Raw genomic sequence first — 15,882 nt, 5'->3', positions numbered from 1 at the left:
TCTCAATATTGTATAAAGCACCATGCAAATGCAGCTGTAAGTTAGGTCCCCAGCCCTATGCCCTTCTAGCTTAATGGCTATCCTAGGCTCATCCTTAGAAAATTCAGGCATCACTGCCTCCAAGAATTCCCACCCACCAGAGAGGCTTCAGTGGGGCCTGTCTAACCTGGGTGATGATAGACTTGGAGGGACACATCTCAGTCCTCACAGATTGGAGCTAAGAACCCTCCAGCACCCACAGCGGGGTGTCCTGCCATCCCATTACCAGACACTTTCTGAGCAAGCAGGGAGCCAAGAAAGCAGCACCTTCCGAACTCGCTCCTCCCTTCCGCTCTTTCCAAGGTGAGCTTTGTAATGAAAAGAATTTATGATAGTAAAGAGCTGGAAAATTATGAATATTTGAAAGATAAGAATTTTAAAAGAGTTGCTCAGATCTGAATTTCCATTTGGCATGTTCAGAGATGTACTCTCTATAGAGCAGGAGAAATTTGGGGGAAATGTTGTCTGGCTTTGATCCAAAATGAAGACCTGATTTTTTTGGAGAGGTTTTTGGTTAAATTTGAGTGGGTTTTGGTTGGTTTGATCCTTTTTTTTTTTTTTTTAGGGAGTGGATTTTTTGGCTCATTGGTTGGTTGGCATTTTAAATCATGGGGACTAGTTTAGTTTTGAAAGACAACTTTGCCCATAGGTGCTGACTTAAAAATACAAACTCAGTGACTCAGAACTCAGAGGCCAGAAAGGAATAGAAAATGTCCAAACATCTTTCAGTGTTCTTGGACACACATTAAGGGATTATTTCCCCTTAAAGTAATCTAAAAAAAAAAACCCCAAAAGAGAAAAGGAAGGCAGGTAGGCAGGAAGAAAAAGGAAGGAAATAAAGAAAAAATTGGTTCTTAGAGTTCCTTTTTGGACAGAGGTAAAAAGACCTCTTAAAAACATTACTAATATATATATATATATTCCAAAAACATAAACAGATGTTAGAGGAGGATTAAGAATTTAGCACAATTTGCTGTTTTAAAACCTCAGCCCTGTAGAGATCTCTCCTTAAAAAGAAATAAATATCTAAAGAAAGAAATAAGGAATTGGGGGTAAATTTGGAAAGGACAGTTGGGTGGTATGGCCAGAACATTAAGGTGAAGGCAGAGCTTTTTCTAAACACAGAGAAAAGGCTTAGCATTGTAGTTATAGTCAGCAAAGAAATAAGAGCACAGCTGTTAACATTCAGATTTGAAACATATGACTGCTTTGGGATTTATTTTTTATTGGACTTTGCAAATTGCTAAAACCAGGCCCAATAACCATTCTCCTTGGCAAAGATTTTCTTCTGTTCTTAGAATGCACCTCTTTGGGAGTGGCAATCAGCAGCCACTTCTGACCCTAGAGAAGCCTCAACAAAGTGGTCACCTTCTGGAAGTGGGGAACAGCTTCATGGCCCCAAGGACAATACAGTGGATCAAGCATTTAGCTAGAAAATCAAGTTTATTGGTCCATTTGTCCAAATTCTTCTATTGATGCTGAGTGAAACAGGGGGGCATAACGGTTCCTACCCCCTAGGGTTGAGAATTAAATGGGCGGACAGTTGTACAGCACACAGGTGTGTGCCTGGCACACAGTAGGCACTCTCTTTGGGTTCGCTCTGACCTGACCCAGCATGCCTGGGCACCCTACTTTAAAACTCCATGAAATCAGGGCACCTGGGTGGGTCAGTCAGTTAAGCAATCCAACTCGATTTGGGCTCAGGTCATGATCTCACGGTTCACAGTTTCGAACCCCATGTCGGGTTCTGCACTGGTATCACAGAGCCTCCTTGGGATTCAGTCTCCCCACCCCCTGCCCCATCCTCTTTCTCTCAAAGGTAAATAAGTAAACAACAATACCAACAAAATAACCCCATGAAATCACTCTCAGCATTTTCTAACGCTTCTACAAAGGTGGACAATTCCAGCAACCAGAGGCTACAAGATTCCATCATTCTGCTGTTATATCTCCCATATGAAAGTGAGAAATCTGTTATAAAGACTTTAAAGCATCTTAGATGTACACATAACTCTAAACAAATCACCCAGAAGAAACACAAGCAACTGTCATGTAAGTTTTTCCTAAATCTCATCACATCAATCTCAAGCATCAAAAGGGGAAGCACTTTTTTTCTCAAAGAAAATAGCTTCTTTAAAACAAGACCTCATCAAAAGTCTCCTATTTTAATTCCTAATAAAGAAAATAAAAACAGTAAACTCTTCTCTTTTTTTACTTTTATTTACTTTTGAGAGACACAGAGTGCGAGCAGGGGAGGGGCAGAGAGAGAGGGAGACACAGAATCTTAAACAGGCTCCAGGTTCTGAGCTGTCAGCACAGAGCCCAATGCGGGGCCCGAACCCATGAACCATGAGATCATGACTTGGACTGAAGTCAGACTTTTAACCGACTGAGCCACCCAGGTCTCCCCAGTAAACTCTTCTTTGAAGCCATTCAACAGAACAAGGGAGGGCATCAGAAAGATGTGTTCTTTGCCTTTTGTACAAGTGTCTTCTATCTGTTTGCCCAAGGAAATAATTTCTCCCATGGGCCATCAACCTGCTTTGAGAGAATGCAAAGGAAAGAAAAAAATACAACAAGCTTGAAACAAGACAAGTAACATAGAAATGCAAATATTTCAGGGTGCCTGGATGGCCCAGTTTGTTAAGCATCCGACTTCAGCTCAGGTCACAATCTCCTGCTTCATGAGTTCAAGCCCCACATCAGGCTTGCTGCTGTCAGCACGGATCCTCTGTCCCCATCTCTCTATGCCCCTCCCTGGCTCATGCTTGCTCACTCGCTCTCTCGCTCTCTCTCTCTCAAAAATAAATAAATAGACATTTTTTTAAAGTTTCAAAAATACATGTATTTCATACTCTGTTGTACAAAAAGCAATATTGTATCTAGACAAGAGGTTTTTCCTCACTTCACTCCTCCCCCTGATATAATAGGGGTACAGTGTTTCCATTCAAGGTCCACAAAGTAATCAATCATCAGATTGTCAAGTTCTTCACCAACGTGTGTAGACAGATGACATAAGAGCATGAGAAATGCTGTACGGACAAAGAGACGTCTTAGCCAAGTCACTGCTCCTCAGACCCTCTGCTTCCTGCTGTCTTTAATCTTTCCCCTCTTTGCAAATACTCATCTTAAGTAACTAATCTAAAACATGGGAAAACATGCATGCATACTTCCAGCTTCTATAGTATTTGCGATAGAAAAAAACCCAAAACAATCTAAACACACAAAAGTAGAAGAATATTTAAATTATGGGATACCAACCCAATAGATTACTATGCAAACACTTTAAACAATGGTGATAAAGACCATGGAAAGTGGAAAAATCAGAGCATCTGCTATCCTGAGCTGTCAGGTCGCCCTAAGGTCTGGATACACAAGCAAATTAACATGGCAAGTAACTTATTGATATTACATTGCAATACACCACACATGAAATGGCATCATGTGTTATATTCAGTGTCGTTTCTCTTAATGCAATTCACAGACAAATTGCAACGGACAAAGTGCATTAGGGCAGCATTTCGTCCAGCCCCTGTGCCTGCATCACTGATGCGTTGCTTCAGATGATCTGTGTCTCTGATTTTCACTGACTAAACCCGCGCTTTTAACATAATATCCCAGAAGAAGTAATCGGGGCATTCAGATCTAGCAAGCATGTGGCCCTCTCCTCTTGGCCACCTCACCCACTCTGGTTTGGGGAATTAATCTTCTTACCACTTTGGTGTAATGGGGTGATATGTTCTTCTGTTGGAACCACTCAGTGACCTTCCCCAACCTTTAAGTGCATACATTAATGATCAACCACTTAAAAGTGGCCGAATATGTCAGACAGCTGCTTGTGTTAGCAGACTTTATTGGTGTCCCATCTGTGGACCCGGGTATTCTGACATATCTGGGCATGGGCTGAGCATTCTTTCAGGTGTCTCTTTGCTTGAAGGATCAAAAGCCTCCTGGGAAAAGACTCCTCTTCAAGATGAAAGGGATAGGTGTTTAGAAGCTTGGATTAAGATTAAAGGGAGGCACAATTATGAGGACCTATCTCCCTGTTCCCCGAAGGGCTCCTTAAGAGCAGGCTTTCCTGGGTTCTAAAGAGTTCAGAGCTGTAAATAAATTGACTAAGTTTTATGTATGTTTTTATTGGGGTTTTTTTTGTGGGGTTTTTTTTTTAAGTTTATTTATTTATTGAGAGAGAGAGAGGGAGAGAGAATCCCAAGCAGGGGGCTCAAACCCATGAACGGTATGATCGTGACCTGAGCCAAAATCAAGAATCAGACACTTAGCTGACTGAGCCACCCAGGTGCCCCCAAAATTGAGGAAGTTTTATCCTGGGAAGACATTGTGACCCAGCCATGCTGTCTTAAGATCATGTAGCATGCGTTGCCTGACTATAACGACACCAAGACCCATCACCCCTGTAGCTATGGCCCCAAGTGTTCTGAAGTCATGAAAACTTAAAAGCACAAAGAGCATTTGACTGGCAGAATCTTAAGAGAATCATATTATGAGTGTCAAGAAATATGTGTGATTCTCCTCCATAATTTATGAACTCCAAAATCACAAGTTCCTGTCCCTTCTAGCACATAGCATCTTCAGCTCAACATACACTGTGGCCCCAGGCTGACTGGGTGTTGGAAGGGGTGGACTGAATCTTACAGACAACATGGCCATATGACTTATCACCCAAATCAGGAAACCTCTGAAGTTGTAAAGGAGCACTATCAGAATTACGCCAGGACAGCAGGTATAAGCCAGGACTGTCCGAGGCAAACTGGCATCTGATCACCTACGAAAGAAGGTGAGAGAGAACATTTGTGTCTCTAACTTCAGCTTTTTGCTCCAATCAACTTTTTACCCCATCAGATGTTCCTGCTCTTGTAGGTACATCTTTGGCCACTCAAAGCAAAAATCCAGGCTTTTCTAGGCATTTTGATGAACTGCCAAAATTAGAAAGTCCTAAGTAATAATCCTATCTATGTTTACCCTTGACCTTTCCTACCTGTACCCTTACTTCACAGAGATTCAGAGAGACATGTTTCCTAAATGGATCCAAGTGGCTAGCCATTCAAAACAATCCTACCTTACAGTGCTGCCTCTTGTTGGTCCAAAAATAATAATTATCATTATTACATGAAAGACACACTTCTAAGTATTGGGTGACATCGCTGTTAAAAACACAGGACCAGCACCCAGCTCAGAGGAGCTTACATGAAATGAGGGAGGCAGACAATGAATAAGTAAGCAAATAGATCACTGCGGGTCTACCCGACAAAGGTGTCACCTGAAGGGTGGGTGGGGGAAGAGTCTACTCCAGTGAGAGAGGTCCAGGAAGGCAACTCAGAGAAGTGGCATTCCATCTGACTGCAGGACAGACACTGGCCAGTGTGACAAGCCCCTTTCACAGATCAACATCAATTTCTTTTCTGGCCCCGCACTACCTTTCCCTGTTTCCTCCCAGTTGGTGAAGATCACGTGTGTCAATGGTAGTGGAAAGGACCCCTTTATGGCTTTCTCATGAAATAGAATGAATACAGATGAAAAGCACACTCGAGAAATCATGGGAAATGGAATTATCACCATCAGTCAGCATAAGGCAGCCCCGGGGTGCCTGAATGACCCACTCCTGAGTGTGGTTTTAATCACAGACAAGGTTTTGTGCTCCTCGCGCAGTCCTGGGTGCGGGGACTGGCCGAGTCTGTACCCGGAGAATTCCAGAGGACAGGCACACTCGCCGGGCTTAGCTGACCACCGTGTTTTCTCAGGGCAGCTTGGAGCTCGTGTTTACGCCAAAGTCAGCCTGAAAGGCAGTTGTCTGAGCCCATCATGTTCCTGGCATCATTCCTAGACCCTGGTGGTCGCCTATCCCACTGACGGATCCGTTCTGTGGTTAGGTTACTCCCTCGTTCAGTGTCTGTTGCCCCCGCTGGCAGCGTCACACTGCGATTTCTGACCCCACTCTTCTTGACTAACCAGAATAATCGAAGCCTCTCTCTTCCAAGCACAAGCCACAAGGCACTGTCAGCATCAAGCTGCTGCTTATCATAAGCTTTCCCTATCCCTCTTGCTCTCCAAACTCCAGATCAGGATCCCTGCCCTCCTCTCCACATTCTGCAACATGTGATTTTCAGAAACGTTAAAAAAAAAAAAAAAAAAAAGTCTGCCGAGGGCCCTGCAAGAGCCAAAGGAAATGGAATAATGAAGTATGTCCCACTATTCAGCCTGGGTTTGTTACCACACCCAAATGTGGTTTTGCCTTTTACACTATTTAGATCATATTGTTGACTCATGTTCCATAAGAACACATTGATTTACCCATGGAGCCTCTTCTATTCACCACTGCCCTTCTTACTCACCATCCCTCCTTTTCTCTCCAGGAACCTCCTGCCCAAAGCCAGTTTTCCTAAGGGCACATTTGATTGGACTATTGTTCACAGTTAATACACTTAATTGTTCTTTATTAACTCTCCTTTGATTGCTTTCAGATGTTTTCTTCTACTTGTCAAGATAGGTGATACATTTTTCATTCCTCTTTTACATATTAAAATATTGCTATTGGCCTTATCATTTGGATCCTCAACAGATTTTTATTTCAGGTATTCTTACCACTTGACATCCAGGTAACGTCTGGTAACAATTAGCAAACTCGTAAACAGCACTTACTATATTCCAGGCACTGTTCTAAGTATATTACATTCACCAACTCATCAAATCCCCAACACCCTAACAAGTAGGTATTAAAACTATTTACAGATGAAGAAATGGAATCACAGGATTAAGTAACTCACTCTGTGACACACAGTTAATAGTGCTAAGCCCATAACATTTCTTCCTCGGCTCTCACACGTAAGAGTAAAATTTCACCTTGTTTTTGTTCATGTTTAATTACCATCAAATTCCTATCTATCTCTATTCTAAAACAGGAGAATTTAAAGTGAATTTAAAGAGAATTCAAAGCATTCTAAGGTCACTGTCTTTTCAAGAGTAGGAAAGAGACATTTATTAGCTTTAGATATTGTTAGAAATATTAAAATTAGAAAAATATATATATATGTAAATAGAAACCAAATAAATAATTTCCAAATCAGTAAAGGAACAAGACAGAAAATGTTAAAAGAGAGAGAGAGAAGAAAGGAAAAAAAGAAAAAAAATCTCTACTTCAACAGAATGTGGTAAAGAAAAAATGAGAACCAAAGAAAAACATGGTGGATATAAAATGAAATGATAGAAAGAAGTCCAAATGTAGAGTAACTATAATAAATATAAATGTATTTGACTCACCATTTAAAAGACAAACGCTCAGATTTATTTCTTTATGTTTTGACTATCTAGTCTTTCACTTGAAAGTTTGGCATTGAAAAGATGAATATTGCCAGTTTAGCAATATTAATTTGTTCCAATAAAATTAAAGAAAAAATATGAATGAAGAGAAAGGCAGAGATTACTTAATAATAAAAGGGATAAACAACCAATAAGATGTAAAAATCATTAATTTGCTTTACCTAACAAAATTCCCTTCAAATATATGTTTGTGCTTTTGTGCTCTTATTATACTTAATGTAACAGTTTCTGATGGCTATGTGTTAAAAAAAAAACCAAAATTATCAGAATTAAAAGGAGAAATTGACAGGGGTGCCCGGGTGGTTCAGTTAGTTAAGCATCCAACTCTTGGTTTCGGCTCAGATCATGATCTCATGGTTTGTGAGTTCAAGCCCGCTCATGAGCCTGCTTGGGATTCTCTCTCTCTCTGACTCTCTACCCCTCCCCCACTGGTGCACACTCTCTGTCTCAAAATAAACTTTAAAAAAAAGGAGAAATTGACAAATCCACCATTATAATGAGGGTTTTTTTTTTAACACATAGCCATCAGAAATTGTTACATCAAGTATAATAAGAGCACAAGTGATTCAAGCAATGCAATCAAGCAGCTTGATCTTCATCCCAGTAAACAGATAATATACAATCTTTTATGAAAACAAAGCAATTCTCAACACACTCCAAAATATTCGTATCATGAAAACCAGGATCTGTAATCACAGTGCAATACAATTGGAAATAGTACATTTTTTAATTGAAAAAATTAAAAATATCCTTGGAAATTAAAAGGCAGATTTCTGTAAAAATTCATGGGATAAGGTTAAGGAAAAACTCACATGAAAGTTCCAAAATACTTAGAACAAGCGACAGAAGAACTACATATCAACATTTATTGGATGCAGCTAAAACAGGACGGAAATTTTTAAAAAATGCAAGAATTAATGAAATAAATTTCAGGTCGAGAAGCTAGAACCTATAGCTACAGAGAACAAACCGATGGTTGCCAAAGGAGAGAGGGTGGGGGATGGGCACAGTGGGTGAAGGGGAGTGGAAGATACAGGCTTCCAGTTATGGAATGAAAAAGTCACAGGAATAAAAGACACAGCATGGGTGATACAGCTAATGGCATTGTAATAGCAATGTAAAGTGACAGATGGTGAGCACAGCACCACGTATAAACTTGTTGAACCACTATGCCATGCACCTGAAACGTAACGTTGTGTGTTCACTATGCTCAAATAAAAATAAACAAGGAAATAAAGAAATACTAAATCGATGCAAAAAAAAAAAAAGAAGCTAGAACCTATAAATAGAGAGAACTATGAAATGAAAAACTAAATGCATGCAGTGTCTTGTATGTTAATTATACCTCAACAGAACTGTTCTAAGAAGTTTATGGTTGGTGCACAAATTGATACAAGGTTCAACGAATCAGAAAGAGAGCCCAGAAATTGATCTGTTTATACCTGGAAACTTGGTGGATGACAGGATAGCAATAACAACCAGTGGAGAACTAATGAACCACCCAGGAAAGAGTATTGGAGCAGCTGACTATCAATATTAAAAAGTTAAGTTAGCACACTTACCGTGATAAGAACTGAGTCATGTACAGAATTGTTGGAATCGCTGCATTATATACCTGACACTAATATCACACTGTATGTTAATTATACTTCAATAAAAAAAAAAGTTAAATGCGATGCATACCTCCAAAATCAACATCAGATTGATCAAAGGCCCAAATGTGGAAAGAAGCAAAATGTCTTAAAGTTATTAGGAAAAAGTATAAGAATATATTTGTGACTTCACGGTAGTAAGGTTCTCCTAAACGTGACACAGAAAGCATGAATGGGAAAGGAGAATGTCCGACTCTGTCAAATTAAAACTTCAGTTTTTCAGGAGATGCCACACACAGAATTAAGAGAGAAGTCACAGACTGGAAAAAGTCTTTGCCCTACGTAGAACGAACTAAGGATTAATTTCCAAATACGATACTTTTTAAAAACTTACAAATCTAAGAAAACCACACCCCCCAAAAACACGCAAAGGCAAGGTCCATGCAGTTCTCAGAGAAAGGAATCCAAACAGCCAATAAATTAATTGGGAGAAAGAAAAAAAAAGTGCTCAATCCCACTGGTGATCAGAAGAGTCCAAATCAAGTTAGAGACAGCACTTTTTACCCGTAAAACTAGCAAAAAATTAAGATGAATGTATCCAGAGTAGGAGACGATTGCTTTGGAGAGCAAGCTGGCACTCACTATATAATAAAATTGAAAATGGTTTTATCTTAGGACCCAGAAATCGTATTGGGGAGCGGGGAGTGATGACAGTCCAGTGAGTTTGCACCATCTGCATTCCCTGGGAGATCTAGCCTTTCTGCCCAGGCTCCAAACTACGGGCGACTGGTGACGTCACTGCGCTAAGGAAGGAGACAGGGCCAGGATGGGGTCACACAGGAGAGGATGAAATGCAAACCCACTCTGTCATTGTTCCCAAAGCTGCTACTTGCTCATCCCCGTTGCCTCTTTGGAACCTGGACGCCATGCGTGCCTCTCTTCTGCCACGTTCTGGCCCGCGTGTCTAGGCCTGCCCTCTCCGTGTTTGTCACTGTGGCCACCATGCTGCTCGGCCCTGTCAGGCGGTAGTGAGACTAAGCTCAAGATGTTAACGACAGGCCTGGCAGCACACCTGGTCGGGTGAAACTAGGGGAGACGGCCTTCCTCCTCACCCACAGAACTAAACAGCTTTCCCCCAAGAAAAGAAACAATCCAACTTTTCCATTTGTAGAAAACAGCAAAGAAGCTCCATCAGTCTGTGGCACGGAGCATGCTGGTCTCATGTGAAAATGAGAACGACCCACCCTCACGACAGCCGAGAGTTGGAGATGTTTCCTAGTCAGTGAGGTGGGCCCGGGCCAGTGTACCCACACATGTCACCGGATAGCCCTTGGTGTGGCTTGATGTGGGTGTAGGATGAAGCAGAGCCCACAGCCCTGACCTCACCTGTGCCCTGTCATGGCCCGCAACCACCCCAGGCAGCCCCCTATTTCAAGGAGAGGGATGCCAACGCCTTCACCATCCTGTAATGTAGGACACAAGATCACAACCATCCCCGGGCACTCAGCACTGCCAAACAGATTGCCTTTAAATGATTGTTTCACACTTATGTATTGATTTTGTACCAGTGAAAGTGTATATATATAAACAGACTCGTTACTAATGCATTGCCACAGGCCAACCCAGAGTCAACGTTTTGGGGGAAAAATCAACTGGCAATTTTCCCACTTTTCTGCAGTTCTTTTTCTCTCTCTGGTTTTCCTTTGGGACTTTCAGGATTAGAGGATTCCAAAAGGCAAACAAACGGGTTCTGACTTAGGATAGTATAACCGGTTCCTGGTAACAGAACAAGTGCATCAGCATTTCTGCTAGCCTTGACTTTCAGCTGGTAACCTCTAGAGCCTCTGGAGCACCCCCACGTCGCAAAAGTACGGGGATGGCCGGTGTTTCTGGGCTTCGTGCTCCACTCCCACACCACCTTGCTCCAGGGCACTTTCCACTTGGGGAGCAGAACCAACATGTCTCGTTCTAGAAGGACACACCTGTCCTTAAAATGACCTGCATTCCCGCTTCACCCTAGTGATGGTGCAGTGCTCTCTATGATCAAATCTCTGCCCAGGTGACCTACCCATAACTTCAACTCTTATTTTAGTCTGAACCTTCCAACACTGTCATGTCAGGCTCGAGCATGAGCAGGCAGGACTGTCAGATCGAGGGCCTCCAGGAGCACACAGGTTGCCATGTACAAATGTAAGAGCCCCCTGTGGGCGGACAAGGCTCAGCGCTGCACCACAGAGTAGCTGACCTCAGCCCTGCTCACCCCTCGACTGGGCACCTTTGGGACATGCAGGAACTTCACCATTTTCCAGGGTATGTCTGGCCAGAACCCCTTCCTTGGCTTTAAGGCCATCTGTCAGCCCAGTTTTTCCCAACCTTCTTATCATCACCATCCTTCTCCCCAGACGCCATTTTAGGCATTTTGTTCCTAATCGCCCCCTTGCATAAAGTTTTAATACCACAGATATACTATACATCTCTTCGTGGATTGAGGCCGTTTGGAGGGCCATAGACCATTGCAATATCTAAGGCTTTTTTGCCTCCCAAGAGCAAGCATTTGTGATATCCTCTCCCTGTCACCCCCCGCCCCCACCCCCACTGAAAATGTATATATTAGCTGTGACTGCAGTAGAGTCTATCCTCTGTCACCAGAGGAATCTACCTGCCCAAGGAGGGTAGAACCAGCTCGTCAACAACTGAAATGACCTGTTTCTCACACCAGTCCCAAGCTCACTCCCCTCCAGGCTGCCCTGGACAGGGCACCGACCCTCACCCCCTGCCCTCTGCCCACGTTCTCGGTACCCTCGCTAACCTCCACTCTTCACCCGGTTTCCTTTTCTTTCCATGTGCTGCTTCCTGTGTGTAGGAGAGAGATTCAGCCCACAAGGGAATTTCATAATATTTGAATATTTGGTAAAACAAAAACCTCCTTTGTCTCTAAGCTGGCAAATTGATCCAGCAGCAAATGTATTCGCTTCTTTATATATTGGTTCAGTTAATCAATCAATTAACATAAGGAGAGGGCTCTGTGAGTTGGATGAACAAGAAGCAACCCTGAAGTGCAGGACGTGAAGGGTGAGGAGCACAGTGACTCCCAGAAAGAGCTGATGTTTGGCCAGTCCTTCGGGAGCAAACATGACCTGGTCTGGAGAGCCAGAGGGACATTTGTGCAAAGACCAGGAGGACAGATGGAGCATTATCGACAGGCTTGGGAAACTGTGCCAGAGTTCAGTTGCTAGAGGGCAAGCAGAGGGCATGGAGAGCAGGGTGAGCGAGGAAGGCAGAGAAGAGGCTGAGAGAGGGAGTGTCAAGTCAGTGTGTGCTCTTGTATGGATATAGAAAATATGGGTGTGGCTCCCAGAGAGAAAGGATACTTCAGGCTGTGCCCACATGGGAGACTGCAGGAGTTAAGGAGGGTCTAGCAGTGGGTGGGGAGAGGTGGGGGGAGAGACAAAGAGAGAAGGAGGGAAAGAGATGGCCCATCAAGTTCAGGTGGAGCAGGATGGGCTGAACAGGAGAACTAGAACCAGAATCCACACAGACTCATGGGAAGGATGAAGGCTGAGGTTCTAGGCATAAGCACACTATCTAATTTTAATTACTTCGGGAAGTCACAAAGGCATATGCAGGTTTGAAAGTGAAAGATGAACCCACCAAGAATTTTAAAGGTAAGACATGACTACTCTAGCCAAGGGTCTAAGTTAAATCTAAAACATCTAGTATCTAAGCAGCGACCATGCAGGACAATCCAACCTCAAGACTGGAACAGAACCAGCAGCAAGAATAACTAGATAGTGAGCTCATGAACTTCTGACTTACAGTTTTCTGCATTTTCCTCATTGGACACAGGACTTCCAAGAATCTGTGATGGGAGTCAGCCAACAGACAGGGGCCAGGTGGATGCAGATTCCCAGGTTAAGAAGGGAGCTGGACAGAACACTGTATCAGGAGAGAAAAATATCAATGCAGACAGAATAACTTACCTCTGACCTGAGTGTGTTCATTTCTATTTTACCTGGGTATGTCAAGTTCAAAGCATATAAACCCTTCACAACATTCTCCAATTCTGGAGTTATCACTATAGGATTCCAACAAATGAGATATTGACTAAGGGAATTGATTTTAATATAAGAAGTGCAACCATGCTGAAAGAACATCCACCCCAGCTAAGATAGTGAGAAAGAACATAGTTCGAAGTCAGTCGAGAAGGAAAAGGCAACCACTTGAGAGTGAACACTGGTAACAACAAAACACATGCACGCAATAAAGTCTTGAGTGATCTGAGTAATGGACGAAAAGATCACAGATTAACCCAAATGAGTCACACTGTGGTACAAAATGGATATATGAAACAAATGATTATTTAAATTTAAATTCTTCACAAAAATTAACTCAGAATAGACCCTAGACCTAAAGGTAAAATGCAAAACTACAAAACTTCTAGAAGAAAATATAGAATGGAATGTATGTGACCTTTGATTTGGCAATGACTCTTTGGGTATAATACCAAAAGCACCATCCATAAAATAAAAATTAATAAGTCAGACTCATTAAAATTTGAAAATGTCTGCTCTAGGAAAGACAATGTTAAAAGAGTGAGAAGACAAGCCACAGGCTGGGAGAAAATATTTGCAAAACACATATCTGATAAAGAAGTTGAACCAAACATGTATAAAGAACTTTTTAAAAAAAATTTTTTTTAGATTATTTATTTATTTTGAGAGAGTGCAAGTGGGGGAAGAGGAGAGAGAGAGGGAGAGAGAGAATCCCAACCAGGCTCCATGCTGTCAGCCCACAACCTCACACGGGGCTCGATCCCACAAACTGTGAGATCATGACCTGAGCCACAATCAAGAGTCAAACACTCATATGACTGAGCCATCCAGCCGCCCCTACAAATAACTTTTAAAACTCACAGTAAGAAAAAAAAATCCAACTGAAAAACACACAAAAGATCTGAACAGACACTTCACTGAAGTAAATATACAGATGGAACACTGCAGATGAGCATATTCTAGTAAAAGAAAAATTGACATATTCAGGTCAGAGGTAATTCCTTCTGTCTGCACTGATGTTTTCCATTCCTGATGCAATGATGGGATATGAAAAGATGCTCAAGATCACTGGTATTAAAACAGTACAATAATGAGATGCCACCACACACTAATTAAAATGATCAAAATCCAGAGTTAAAATGGTGGAGCAGTGGGAGGACCCTATCCTTGCATCATCCCTCAAATACAGCTAGATAAATATCAAACCATTCCCAACCCCCAAGAAATCAATCTGAATGCTGAAAGGACAAACTGCAGAACTAGAGGGAGAAAAGAAGCCACATTGTAGAAGATAGGAGCTGTGGAGACATAATTCTGGAAGAAAAGAATCATGGATGCTGCAGAGGGGAGGGACCTTTGATCTTGGAGACAAAAGGGAGACAGAGAGAGAGAACAGAGAGAAAGCAGCACGCAGGGGATTGCACAAGAGAAACACTTCTCCCAAAACCATTGACTGGGAAAATGAGAGCAACTGATTACCACAAAGTTTTACAGGCAGTGGAGCCCAAAGTCTGAAGTTTTAGAAGTATGCACCACCACCATGTGGCGCCTGGTGGCCACACCAGTGATCCCGTGGAAAAGGAGGACAGGGGCCCAGGAGCAGACAGAGTGGTTTGAGGATCCTCTGGGTCACACTAGGAGAGCAGTTGCCCCTTCTTGGAGTGCATTTGGGAGAGGTGGCACGGCCTCTCTAGGAACAAAAGAGCTGGTGAGTGTCAACATGCTGCCCCGTTCATTAGCATAGGAATAGAGACACCCACTGAGGGCAGAAAACCTTGGTGCTGACCTTTTGCCTCACTTTACCATAAACTCCCCGGGGACTGTGTGATGGTTTTTCTGGGACTAACTGGCACCAGCCACAGCGTGGGGAGACCTTCCCCCAGAGGATCAGTGTGGGTCCTCGCCATGCCAGGTCCCTACAATTTGGAGTTTTGAAATGCAGCCACACATCTGGGATAAAACACAGGAGTACTACGCTGCCTCGGAGGCATACAGCTCGGACACAGACCGAGTGATGGCAGGGATCTGACAGAAGCTGGGGACACAAGAGGGGAGATCGTTCACTCTTCTGTGAGGGTTTCCTAAACAGTAGCCAGTGTGAACTCCCTGCTTAGGAGACAAGAGAGTAGGGCCACGCCATTTCTGCTCGCAACTCCTGCCCATCAGTGCTCACAGACCTCAGTGAGCAGCATAGCACCCCCAGTGGAGGTTTGAGCTGCTTACACCAAGCCCCACCCCTCTACACTCCGCAGGTGCATCTTTACTAGGGAAACTCAGCCTGAGAATCAGCACAGCAGGCCCTCCTTCAGAAGACCAACACAAACGCCTCACAAGCACCAAGTCTACTGATCATAGAGTGGTGCAAAGCTTTAACTCTAGGGGGAATGGGATCTAGCCTCTTTGTTTTTTATTTTTTTAATGTTTATTTATTTTTGAAGGAGAGAGAGACAGAGCACGAGTGGAGGAGGGGCAGAAAGAGAAGGAGACACAGAATCCAAAGCAGGCTCCAGGAGCTGAGGTGTCAGCACAGAGCCTGACATGAGGCTCAAACTCACGAGCCATGAGATCATGACCTGAGCCAAAGTCAGACGCTCAACCGACTAAGACACCCAGGCACCCCAGATCTAGACTCTTTTAACAAACAGACCAAAATACACCTAGTTAAAACTCACCACACACTGGACAAGATACAAACACTCCCCACTGCAGGCCAGGAGAAACTCTGCAGAGGACTGACCTAAGGGAAAGAGCAGCCAAGACACCACAGCAGGCTGCACACTCTGAAACACTTTCTGAAGCTCCAGGCCCTGGACAGTATAGGACCTCTTCTTAATATAGCCATATTCTCAGGAAGAGAAAGGATA

The 15,882-nt window shown here is 43.0% G+C and overlaps 1 long non-coding RNA gene across 3 annotated transcripts in view; it reads right to left on the bottom strand.

The window, feature by feature from the left end:
- Positions 1-15,882, bottom strand: part of LOC113598600 (uncharacterized) — a 186,512-nt gene that overhangs the window by 158,034 nt on the left and 12,596 nt on the right. For all 3 annotated transcript variants that reach the window (XR_008298225.1, XR_008298224.1, XR_008298223.1), the window contains exon 2: positions 12,783-12,902. This is a non-coding gene — a long non-coding RNA (uncharacterized LOC113598600). The remainder of the gene's footprint in view (positions 1-12,782; positions 12,903-15,882) is intronic.

Source organism: Acinonyx jubatus, chromosome B2 (assembly GCF_027475565.1).
Source record: "Acinonyx jubatus isolate Ajub_Pintada_27869175 chromosome B2, VMU_Ajub_asm_v1.0, whole genome shotgun sequence".
In the NCBI taxonomy this organism is placed as follows: Eukaryota; Metazoa; Chordata; class Mammalia; order Carnivora; family Felidae; genus Acinonyx; species Acinonyx jubatus.
Note: the sequence above shows the minus strand (reverse complement) of the source record. Positions and strands in the feature narration are given on the sequence as shown.